The sequence below is a fragment of the Mytilus edulis genome, chromosome 14, assembly GCF_963676685.1.
Source record: "Mytilus edulis chromosome 14, xbMytEdul2.2, whole genome shotgun sequence".
NCBI classification, from domain to species: domain Eukaryota; kingdom Metazoa; phylum Mollusca; class Bivalvia; order Mytilida; family Mytilidae; genus Mytilus; species Mytilus edulis.
Window position 1 is genome coordinate 54,222,800 of NC_092357.1, and position 12,532 is coordinate 54,235,331.

General features: G+C 32.5%; 1 long non-coding RNA gene and 1 pseudogene across 1 annotated transcript; one reads left to right on the forward strand and one right to left on the reverse strand.

Annotated features, from left to right (window-relative positions):
- The first annotated feature begins 1,088 nt into the window (after positions 1–1,088).
- On the forward strand, positions 1,089–7,891 carry LOC139503372 (uncharacterized). The gene is made up of 3 exons (XR_011659089.1): positions 1,089–1,131; positions 5,311–5,593; positions 7,288–7,891. It is a non-coding gene; the product is annotated as an uncharacterized lncRNA (long non-coding RNA).
- Positions 7,892–9,491: 1,600 nt separating this feature from the next.
- LOC139504307 (uncharacterized) lies at positions 9,492–11,044 on the reverse strand (annotated as a pseudogene).
- Positions 11,045–12,532: the final 1,488 nt, after the last annotated feature.

A 12,532-nucleotide genomic window follows, 5' to 3' on the forward strand; every position in this document is an offset into this window, starting at 1 on the left:
ATAGAAATTAAAGAAATACACAACTTAGCGTAACGTTACCAATACTTAACCGAATACCGCACGTTACGTCTGTACACAGGCCCCATATGGATCCTGCAGAAAGTCAGCAAAATATATTATAGAGAAGTATCACAAACTAAGATAATTTAATGACAATTTGTTATTGATAATTATACCGCTACAGTGTGTCCTAATGTTAGACAAGTCAAATTCATATTTCAAACATCTGTTTTAATTTCATCTGCAAGTCAGTTTGGGTATGTGTTTTTATTTTGCTGTATCTGTATCTTAATATTTTTTCTTCCAATTTCCTTTGTTTTATGGGAGTAATCAGCAATAATAGATGACCAGAATGCTGATCCTTAGACCTACTCATTTTAGATTGTCTATTTGTCTGGGAGAAGTACAGATTGCAATTCAATTTCTAGTAGTATAATAACAGTAACCCGTAATAAATATATCTTTCTTTATGTGCAACTTTACGAGTAACAGTATTTACCCTGTATGAAGGGTTATTATTAATCAGACAAAGTTATAGGCCAATCGATCGTTTCTTCACAATTACAATGATGAAAATGTCAAAACTTATTCTATAAATATGATTTATAAGAATGATGATGAAAGTGTAAGTATGCTTTGATTTGTAGTTTCAGGCTTACTTTTTATTGGATACAAATATACTATAATAATATTAATCGTAATAATAATCATGATTTAATAATAATAATCATTAGTATGTTTGAAAATAATCATAATTATGATTCGAAAATAATTAAAACACATGTAAAGGGTTGTTTGTTTTTATTTTTTATTTTTTTTTTTATTTTCTTTTCTTTTTTTTTATTTTTATCTTATATCAAAATACCAATATATTTACTTAATAAACATTGGGAGAAGAGGGGCAGGGGCAGGACATTTAGTTGGTCGCTCTTCTTTTCGTGAGATTAGTTCATGACCTCTTGCTTTTTGTTAAGTTGTCGTTCAATTTCCACAAACATTAATACTGTATTATTAATGTACTTATTGAATTAAAATTGTTTCTTCCGTTATTATCCGGTTCGAAATATATGATTTATCTTGTATTACAGAGCCTTACAACATTGATCCTTATCTAGTAAATCTTCACATTGAGTAAGTAAAAACCTTATTTTTTCACTTCAAAAGCAAAATAAAACTGAAGTTACGTAACATTAATGAGAATTTAAATGAAATATTTGATAGAAATTAGAAGATAGGTATATGTATTGTTGTCAGCTCTTTGGTCGGGTTGTTGTCTCTTTGACAAATTCTCCATTTTATTTGGTCGTTAATTAACAGAACTTTGTTTTTTATTAAAACAATATAAACGGTAACCTTTGAATTTAGTGATAGCTCTGTTTCATCTTAATGCACGTAATTTAATAGCTGTTTAATCCTTTATTATTTGAGGAAATTGGAAATATGCTCATTGAACAAATATTAACTAGGCCAGCGTTGTTTGAATTTATTTGTACAAAGGCTTTAATTATATTTCGCTTGATTATCAAAACTAGCATTCGTGTATGAAATTTTTGAGTAAATATTATTTCAGAGAATAAAAGGAACAATAACTTGAAATTGTTTCAAATGTTAGTATAGTTCTGCTAGACTTGATGGATGAAAAGGTATATAAATGTAATGCCCGTTACAACTTCTGTAATCCAACCTTCAATTAAACATATGCAGAAGTCTTATTCTTTTTAACGACTGTTAAATTTTGCGAATGTCAAAGAGACAACAACCCGACTTCAAAGCAAATAATAGTCTAAGGCCACCAATTGGTCTTCAACGCACCAAAAAAAAAACCGCACACAGAGGTGGGCATCAGCTGGCCCCTTAATAAAAATGTGAATTAGTTCTGTAAAATGGACGTCATACTAAACTCCAAAACATAAAACTGAACTAAAATTAAAAACATACAAGACTAACAGGCCAGATGATCTCAATCCTCTACCTACATCTCTAGCTAGAAAAAAGGAACATACAACAATAAGCAGAGTAAAACTCAGTTTAAAAGAATTACGAGTCAGAATACGTAAGCAACATGTCCAGCAAGCAATGGTACATAAATTAACAAAGAACTACTAGCAGTTACTGATATGCCAGCTCCAGACCTCAATTTAAATTATTGAAATATTTTTTTCGTCGTCATATGAAAATCAAGCACAATTCCTTCCGTTTGGGGTTTAGTATAATACCATCACAAAATATAGGATAAGAACATAACTGCCAGTAACTGGTTTTAGAATAATGTGTTTACTTCCGATGGAAAGACCCTATGAGTGAATCAATGTTAATACCAACATAGGACATCCTTAATGACCTGACAACAGTCTCGCAACTATATTCTTTCTTAATAAGTCTGTTTAAAGGTTTGGATAGATTTTGAGGTGAATACCGATACTTTTGTGCTTTGTAAAGAATATTGTCATAAACTATTTGAATCCCTGAACGTATGAGATACCTGCATGTTGATTCATATTTACGAATGATGTATTATATCGATGATAACATTAAGTAAATGTTCTGACTAGTGTGTGATATCGAAAACTCTGGTGAAATATTTTTTTAAGAATACAGAGATTTTTTTCCTTAACATCAAATACGTTGTGGCATACAAGTTGAGTTATATAAACACCGTAAGATGTATGGTGACAAGGAACGTCACCATCTTAAAATGGATGATTAACGATAGGAAATAACAAATCATCTCTTTTATCATAAATACTTGTATTAATCTTCCCGTTAAAGATAAAGATATCAAGATCCAGAGAATGACAGTGTTCATTGTTTGTATTAGCTATATTTAAAGTTAGTTCGGCAGGATAAATCTTTTTAGTGAACATACTGAAGTCCTCATTATTGATAGCCGATATATCATCAACCAAATATCTAAAAGTATTAATAAATTTTTGAATCAGATGTTGTTTCGAATGGTCTTGGCTGGCTTTAGTCATAAATTGTAACTCATTACAATTCAGAAACAGGTCCGCAATAAAAGGTGCACAGTTATTTACCATTCCGATAACTTAACACTATACGGAATCTCCATAGCGATCAAAAATGTTGTCTAGTAAAAATTCTACGGCAATTACAGTATTAAAGCAAGTCCAACTGACATAGACATTTTGTTTGTTGTTACAACAAAGTGCTCTCAAAGATTTCAAACATAAATATTCGCGTTCTGATTTTTTAAATGCCTATTTATTGAGGTATGTGAATGTTTTTTAATACATTTATGAGGAAAAGTAGTATATAGGGTAGAAAAATCAAAACTTTGATCAGATTCGAAATTATCAATATAGGCATGCAATTTATCAAGTACTTCCTATAAATTTCGACACTCAGAATTAAATAATTCCACTATTTGCAAAAGCCTTAATTGAACAATTTATTACCAAGGTTTTGATTAAACCAAGTGTACTAGTAAGTAGAATAGACTATTAAGTAGGTGTACTAAGGCTCGGAGACTAAATAAATCTATATTTGTAAAGCATTTGTGCAGCTTTGGAAGCCAGTTCATAGTTGGAAATTTCATTGTATTTGAATATGCTTGTTTAGAGGTATGTAAAAGTTTATGTTTGGTACAGATGTCATTTTCTTCAAATGGAGCTAGCTAGAATGTTGTATAAGTGAGAGGTTTAGCGCTATAAAACTTTAGGGATTTTCCGTTTTGAATTTTTCTCGGAGTTCAGTATTTTTGTGATTTTACGTTCTGGCGCACTCGTGATTTCTTGTTTCTGAACCTCAATGTACAATTAACGTCAAACATTATTGATACGATGAGTAGCTTTGTCAGCAGAGACAAAAACATATTCATTGGCGATTTCTTTTAGCTGATATTTGAAACGAGAAATAGGGCTATCATGGTTGTTTTAAGAAGTGAAATGTTTTTTAAAATGTTGTATACTTTTATCAACTATGTTTAGTTAGTCTATTGGTAATTTATTCAATCTGATGCCAGTATTGGTTATCTCTCTTTGTTCGACTGTTTATTTAAACTAGAGCTACATCAGCTACAAGACGTAGTAGATAAAACCTGCTGGAAAATGATTTGAATTAATCAATTGTTTTCATTCTTCAAAATTTTACTTCGTTAACTTCAACATACCAACTAGAATGGTATTCATCTTTTAGCTGCCTAACATCTTGTTAATAAAAACTGTTTTACTAGATTTATTACATTTCAAATTGTCAAAAGACAATTATCTATTCTTTCTACCTTAAGTGAAAATACGTTGACAACACTGTAAAATAAGTTCCAGTTTTTACCTGACCTTAATTCAGTAATAAGCACTTAAATATTTAGATTTTTATGAAGGAGATAATAAGTAAAAGTTGGTTTTTTTTTTAGTTGATATCTATTCTTACTTAACAAAAAATATCACTTCAGATCAAAAATAATAATCTTATTTCAACAAAAAATTAGATAATGATAATAGTGACTGTGGAACATTGACAAAAGAAATCCATTTTCTGTAAAAGTAAAATCACAAAAATACTGAACAATGGGGGAAAATCAAAAAAGAAAGTCTCTTACCAAATTGCAAAAGATTTGACTGATTGATTGTTGGTTGCTTAACGTCCAATGGCAAATATTTTATGTATATTCAGGACGAAAACAAGTTAACAATACATACAATAAGTAGGTTGTTATAATATAGGCCATCTAGGATGATAGTCGAGGAAATTTGGACTGCAACAGGAAAATGAGGTACATTGAATAGGGACAGAAATTTTGCCTTGCACTGCCACCTACGGACCCCTCAAATAGTTGTTTGCCAAGAGTTCTTAACGTGCAAAGAGCGTGGCAATCTCTTTACACGAGGCATCGGATTTAACTTCCCCCTTCTGACCGGACATGACTGCGATACATCCCGCACAGCCAAACGAACGCCCTACGTCAACAAGCGTTCCACTGCCGTCCGGGAGAAGACCAAGTGACCATATTTCTATAAATGGCAAAAGAAAAATCTCATACACATCAAATGAAGGGACAACAACTGTCATATTTGTGACTTGGTGCAAGCATTTTCTTATGTAGAAAATGGTAGATTAAATTCGGTTTTAAAACTAGCTAAACTTCTCACCTGTTTGACAGTTACTTCAAATTCCATTCTATTGACAACGATCAATGAACAAAACAAACAGACAAACTAGGTTAAAATGTAGCAAAACAAACAGACAAACTAGGTTAAAATGTAACAAAACAGGGTACAGCGTTCAATATTGTTCTAAAACTTTAATGACTGTAATCAACCATCGTTTATTACCTCTGTAAATTTCCAAAAGGAGTTCATATTACACGAATTATATACAAGAGGATCTGAAGATGCTTCCAAACCAAGGAATTATACTGCTGACAGCAACTTTTATCTTGTTATGGTTGATATTGTGTTCATTAATCATCGTGGATATACATTTCGGAATAAATGTCTTGTATGGTGGTTTTGCTCTTGTAACAACATTTCACGTCATGGAATTTGGTCGAAAATATCAGAAAGCAAGTTGTTTACATCAGACGTGGAAACATCCCGAAAAATTAGAAATAACAGCGAAGGATATGCGAGTAAACGTTTGTATTCATTCAATTACACGTTAACAATGTTTTCCGATTTTATATTCATATACTTTTCCCTTGATTAACCTCATATTAAAAAAGAGGAAAGCCATACAGAAATGGCAATCAAAATGCATTAGTTATAGAGACAATCGACAATAGTCTAAAAGCATCAAATAGGAATCTAACGACTAAGCAACACTAAACACACAAATACTGATTGTGATCTCAAGTTCATCAGGATAGTTCTGCTCCAAATTTGGCACAACTCGAAAAGTTCATAGTTAGTGCAAATGTAATGGAAGTCTCAGATAACAGGTATACAAAATCCATATCAGTCAACAAACTTATGATGCCATAACCAAAAGTTTCGAAGGGATGACCTCATCTCTTTTTCTATGGACATTTGGCTCAGAAGCATCATTGTCAACAAAATTCCTGATTCAAATCATGATAGCAAATATTAAATCTGGAATATCATACAAAGTTCGAGATATTCTAGGGAAAAGGCACACTAGCGCAGTTTGCAGAATACTTAAAATGTTTTGGTTTTGTACGTGTTCACAACGACCGTATTCTTATACATTATAAATCATTGTTACCGACACCTAACAAAAATAAAAACAAAAACAAAACTAAAATCTCATCAATGCATGCCCACCCCTCTGATTATTATGAATGAATGAATATATTTATATTATATGATAAAAACTTGATTTGGCTATTTTGATGTTTTTTACCATTTTTTAGGATAAGAGCATATTTAACACATTTTTGGAATTTGTTTACATCATTTTAAGTGCTCTGAAGAGTTGTCTCATTGACCCTCATACTACACCTTCTTATTTATGTTTAAGAATATTGATGTAAACATTAATCGTCGATTTTATTTTGTCTTAAAGAAATCTTATGATAAATTTGGAGTCATAGCATTTAAAAATCATAGGTGTTGAGGGTTGTCATAGAATTATAAATAACCAACTTAAATGTCCATATTGTGAAGTAAAAAAAATCAAAGACATTTTAAAACGCTGTATATTTGGTTATTTGTATTTCACATCATCGCATGACGCATTTACTAAATTTAGTTGTTTCAATACTACATGATATATATATTCTTTTTTGGGGGGTTTTATAAATCCTCATATATGTGTATAACTTATAGTATAGCCATATATGTGCAATTTAGTTGAGATCAGTAAACGCAAAATAGTGAATATTATTAGTTACATAGTGTGTTAGAGATCTAATACGATATATACGGGGTCAATAAATTCCACATCTCCTTATTATTATATTTAAATGTAAAGTGTTTAATATTAAGAACCTACTTTCAGTGGTCTGCACAAACAAGTAATATCAACAATAACAATTTAATATTAACAACCTTGACATAACAATATTTAACAGAACTTTCAATACATTTGAATAATTAAATAGTGCACAAGTCGTTATTCCACTACAAACCGTGTATTAAAACAAGCCTCGCCCCCCTTCTAACCTAATATGAAATATACACGGTCTCCACGTGGACGCGTTTAACCAATCATATTCCTACAAATAATTAGGAGGTAAGATCAAATCTGATGCAAGTCTTTCATAAAGGAAACGCACGTCTGGCGTATATACTAAATTTAGTCCTAGTATATATGATGAGTTTATTATCAAAACTGTATCCTGTTAAATGTTTTTCCTATTTTTATTTTCAGATAATTCAATTAGAAAATGGTTTAGAACCTTTTAACAATGAAATTTGAAGATGTCTCGGTACTGATACAAAACATGGGATTAATATATGCGAACTTGAAATAAAACATTTGGGACATTAATGCCCTTATTTAGTCATTTCATTCCTAATACTTTACTTAAAAAGGGGAAAATATGTCACAATTTCTATGTCCCATCTATCATTCTAAAAACTAACGAATATGAGGCACCTTGTTTGAGGAGGAACACTTGAGGTATGGGAATCAATTCTTACAATTATGTAAAAAGTCATGTATGCGTTTCAATTCATCAGTGATGTTGTTTACATTCGGCTATGAGAATGATGCAGGAGCACCAAAGACAGTTGAACAAGTTTGATTAAACTAGTATTAAATTGTGGAATTACATTTATTTCATTCAAAACCTGAAAATTAGAAGAAAAAAAATATAAATTCCAACACTGCAACAAATATCTAACGATGTTTCTCAATTGGAGACATTTAAATTTAAACATTTAAATCGTGCGGCTTGTCGAGCTTTTTAAATAATGAAGATACAACAGTTGAGAGTGGAGAAATATCGTCATTTACGAGTTATGGTAGTGGAATCTGTTTCGCTAATGATTTTGTTCCTTTTCGAAGATTTGCAAAAAGTTGTGTTCTTTATATGTGACATCTTCAAGCATTCAAAAGGAATTTCTGAAACATTTTAAAAATGAACATTAACTTCACATGTTTTAATCTGTAAAAGCTAAACATATACTAGTATATTCTATTTTGTGAAATACGATATCTATCCAAAGTTTATATACAGTTTTACAGATGTACAGTTTATATACAGCTTTACAGATGTACAGTTTATATACAGTTTTACAAATGTACAGTTTATATACAGCTTTACAGATGTACAGTATATATACAGCTTGACAGCTGTACAGTTGATATGCATCTTAAGAAATGTACATAAATATAACTTGTACTAAAGTGGCTGTGTAGTCAATTAAGGTTGGAGTCGATAGCACTCCCACGGGCGGGGTTCGAAATCACAACCTCAGTTTTGATTTAGACCATAAGGCCACCGAGGCCCCCGTCCACAATAGAGACTATATTTGTAAAATATTGACAAATAAGGACTATACTTCACAACGAAAACCAGAGGACGATAAATGTGTCCCCGGACCAACTGCCACACGCAAATGTATGAGTTATACATTACCAAAATATAACAAAAACAAGGCAAAAGCAGACATGTATAGTCTTAAAATATTAGTAAAAACAATGACAGAGGGCAAATATGATGACCTAACCGAAAGTTTAAAGAAAAAGAAAAAAGATAGTATCCTCCACTCCCCAAAGTTCGTCCACCTAACGAATATCGTGGAGCATTTTCAGCTACGTTTCCCGTATATTCCCGATAGTTTGCAGTCTATAGATTCAATAAAATTCTAATCTTTGACATGAAAAAGAATCAACAAAAGACCGTAGTATAACACTTACTTGAAATCAATGCCTGTTCTACTTTCGTCCCTCAAGTTCGTCCACCGGATATACAATTTTGTTACGTCACACAGATTAGGCCAAGCACATTGCATTTTCGCATGTTTTGTTCAAAGTTAATTTAAAAGGGTCAGCATTGAAAAAAAGCAACAAAAATAAATAATTAACAATCAAATTTTCAACAAGCAACAATAACAAGGAAATTTGCCAAAATTGTCTATTCCATGTCCTTGCAATGCATGCAGTAAAACTTGGTATTCCTCCTCACAGCCCTCAATTATGTACAATACTTCAGATGTGTCCAGTGATTGCACCTATAATTGTCACACTGCACCCATTTGGTAAGTTCAACACCAACCCCAAGTCTAATTTGAATGGGGGTAAACTGTTTACACACACAGCATAACTCGACTTCTGGAATGTCTTCATCGTCTGTATCGCTGAAGTCCATGGAATCATCAATGTATATGTGACTAGGTCCTGGTTTTGGAGACGTGTTGCTAGGTCCTGGTTTTGGAGACGTGTTGCTAGGTCGTGGTTTATTGGAAATGTTGCTATGTCCAGGTTTAGTGTGGTCAGGTCCTGATGTTAGTGATGAAGCAGAAGTGGACGTATTCTTTTTATTTTGTTTTCCAGTTTTCTTACTACTCTGGTTGCTTGGTTTATTTTTTCCTTAATTTTCAACGTGCTGTTTAACCTTTTCTGCTACCTCACTTTATTGACATACCAGAGACAATCTTTCCAAGGGTTTTTCTTTCTTTCTTGTCATTTTTGGACTTCATTTTTTTTAGTTTGTTTATTCGTTCTGCAAAGAAGTGTGGTACAGCAGTATCATGGTCTTGCATATCTTCCACAACATCAGTCACAGCACTTTCAACAGCTTCTGTTACTTCTCTATACATATCAACTTCGACTACTTGCATTTGTATCTCATCTGTAGTCTCTGTAGTTTCTTTGCATTCCTCAATTCTTGTAAATACCTCTGATGGTTTCAGTTGATCTTGGTTGATGACAGTCTTATCCAGGGGGTATATTCCAGTCTTCCTAAATGCTGACTGAAGGTTTTCTGAGGACAGAGCTTTCTGGTATGTTTTGCAGGCTAGTTCACATATATTGTATTTGGTTATTACTGAGGAGTTTTGACGTATGGTTTTGTGACATTCATTATCGTAAATACGCTGCAACGGCCCATAACATCCAACATCCAAAGGTTGAAAAATATGTGAGGTATGAGTTGGTAAGACGTGAATGATGATGTGTTGTGTTCCTGTGCCCATTCAATTATGTCAACTGCTACATGTGATTTATGCCCGTCGAGGAGAAGAAGTACGTTGTCATTGTTTCTGCCAGGGATGTATTCAAGAAAATGGTTTTGTTAAATATTGTCTGAATATGTTGGTATTGGACAATCCTGAGTCTGATACTGCACCAACAGCACCAGGTGTTGTACCATTCATCAATTCATTATTCTTCTTTTCCCTTCAAATACAAAATATTGAGGAACAGCAAATCCTGAGGCACTTCCACATCCAAGTATGGTGGTAGTACTAGACCTTCCAGATGTTACTGATGATGTGTTACATTCAATTCTAGATACAACATTAGGTGGTGTGTGATTCAGTGTTAGACCCTTCTTATCAACATTAAATATGAGATGTGGTTTATCCTAAAGATTGTATTTTAGGACGACTTCCTTTAAACTTGCAAAGTATTTTTTCAACATTAGCAACAGAACCATATTTTGCACGTAGAATCTCCAAACTTCTAGGTTTCACCACTGGCCATCTTTTTATGAAATCCTTAAATCATTTCAAGGTATATCCTTCACTCCTTGGTTTTATTTTGATTGTGTGTGCACAATCAGTAGCTAGATCTGTTACTTATTGTCTAGTGTACCCATATCCATATGAAGCCATGGACTTTACATGTTCCACAATCCGTTCCTCCTCTTCAAGCAAAAAGACAGGTGCCCTTCCAGTGGTGACACAATCTGGACTTATTTTGCCGGTGATTCTATCACGTAGAGATTCCCTTGGGACATTAAATTGCAGAGCTGCTTTTCTCTGTGACATTCTTTACTGATATGTATGTATTTGTCATAGCCGTGGGACTGTATAGCCTGTACTTTTTATAATGCCCGAGGAAGGTAGGTTTAGCCTGAAATATAATGTGATGTCTTTTGTTTATTGCTGTATTTTTGGGGTTTAACATTGTGTATGTGTATATATTTATTTCTGTTTATGTAAAGCGCAAATTCTCAGCTAGATTTTGAGCCCTCCATCGTCAATATTGGTAACATATAAAAAAAAACTTACCTTTTTTTGCAACCATGACGTTGTGGGAAAAATCACATTCGGCAGTAGAAGCTATTTTATAGCGATAATTCATCATTTTTCCCGAATTTTTCATAATCTGTGCAAAAAATTCATTAAAATTTCCATATTTGTTCGATACGATTTTTACGTCTGCTTGGCCTGATATACTTTTGTAGGTCACGAGTCTTGATCACTTGAATGTAAACAAACCGGTAACTCAGTTTGGAAGGGATTTTAAATCAATTCAAAGATAGGTAGAAAAGGGAAATAGTAAAAATGGCGATTTTGACAAACATTTTTTCATTTTAATGATTATTTACCTGTTTCAACCTCATGTTTTGGTTTCACTTTTCCACGTTGTTCTTTACTATATATAGAACGCCGCTCAGCTGGAAAGTGACGTCACGGGTCTGTCGCATGCGCGATAAATGAAAACAATAATGGCGGACGAACTTGCGGGTGGGACGAACTTGGGGGGTTGAAGGATAATAAAACCTAATGAAAGATAATTATCGCCCCACAAAGTTCAGTGAAGTGGGAATCATACCACATCTCTTTATTTCTTTATTCAAACCTATATATGATGATTTTGTTTCATCTTTTGGCGATGCCAATGATGATGTTTTTTTTAACCGTATTATTTATTCAACCAAGGTTCGCAAGTTGAACAGGTTTAATTTATAAAAAAAAAATAGCAATCAACTGAAATGTGCATTGGTATTGGATATCAAAAGTGTTCAATAACTCATTATGCAAAGTTTACCTGTGTTAACTAAAGACGATCAATGTTGTATTTTTGAGAGGATTTAATTGACAATTATATATTAATATTGACATGTTTTAACATAAACATTGTGTTTTGAGAGGATTTAATTAACAATAACATATTAATTCAACATAACAAAATCGAATTTATCAACATGGAATATATTCCAAACGTTCGTATCTGTAACGAAGTGTTTAAATCTGATAAAATATTTCGAGGGTTAGCTTCGTTCATAATTATTTCAGTTATTGTCTTAAGTATCGTTAGTGTGATCTATGGTTATACATTGTTGATGTTATTTAACACTGTTCTGTATGGTGTGCTAATAGCTTGTGGATGTAAAATTGGTTACGCAAATTGCCAATCTAGAATCAGGAATACCCAGCAACACTTACAAAACATAATACGTGAGTAAAACCATTTTATTAATTGATTTTAACAAAAAAAAATGCAGTAGTGGCAAATACTGCATGTATTACTTAAACTAGGAAATCAAATCACATCTTCATTTTTATAAATAAAATCCTCTTTTGTCAATATTCAAATCATTCAGAATTGTATGAAAAGTCTACATACTTCTGTTGTGTATCTAATAATAGCTATGACGTCACCTTGATTTGATGCGAAACACGATGTAACAGTTTTTATGACATTTTTAATATATGGTGTT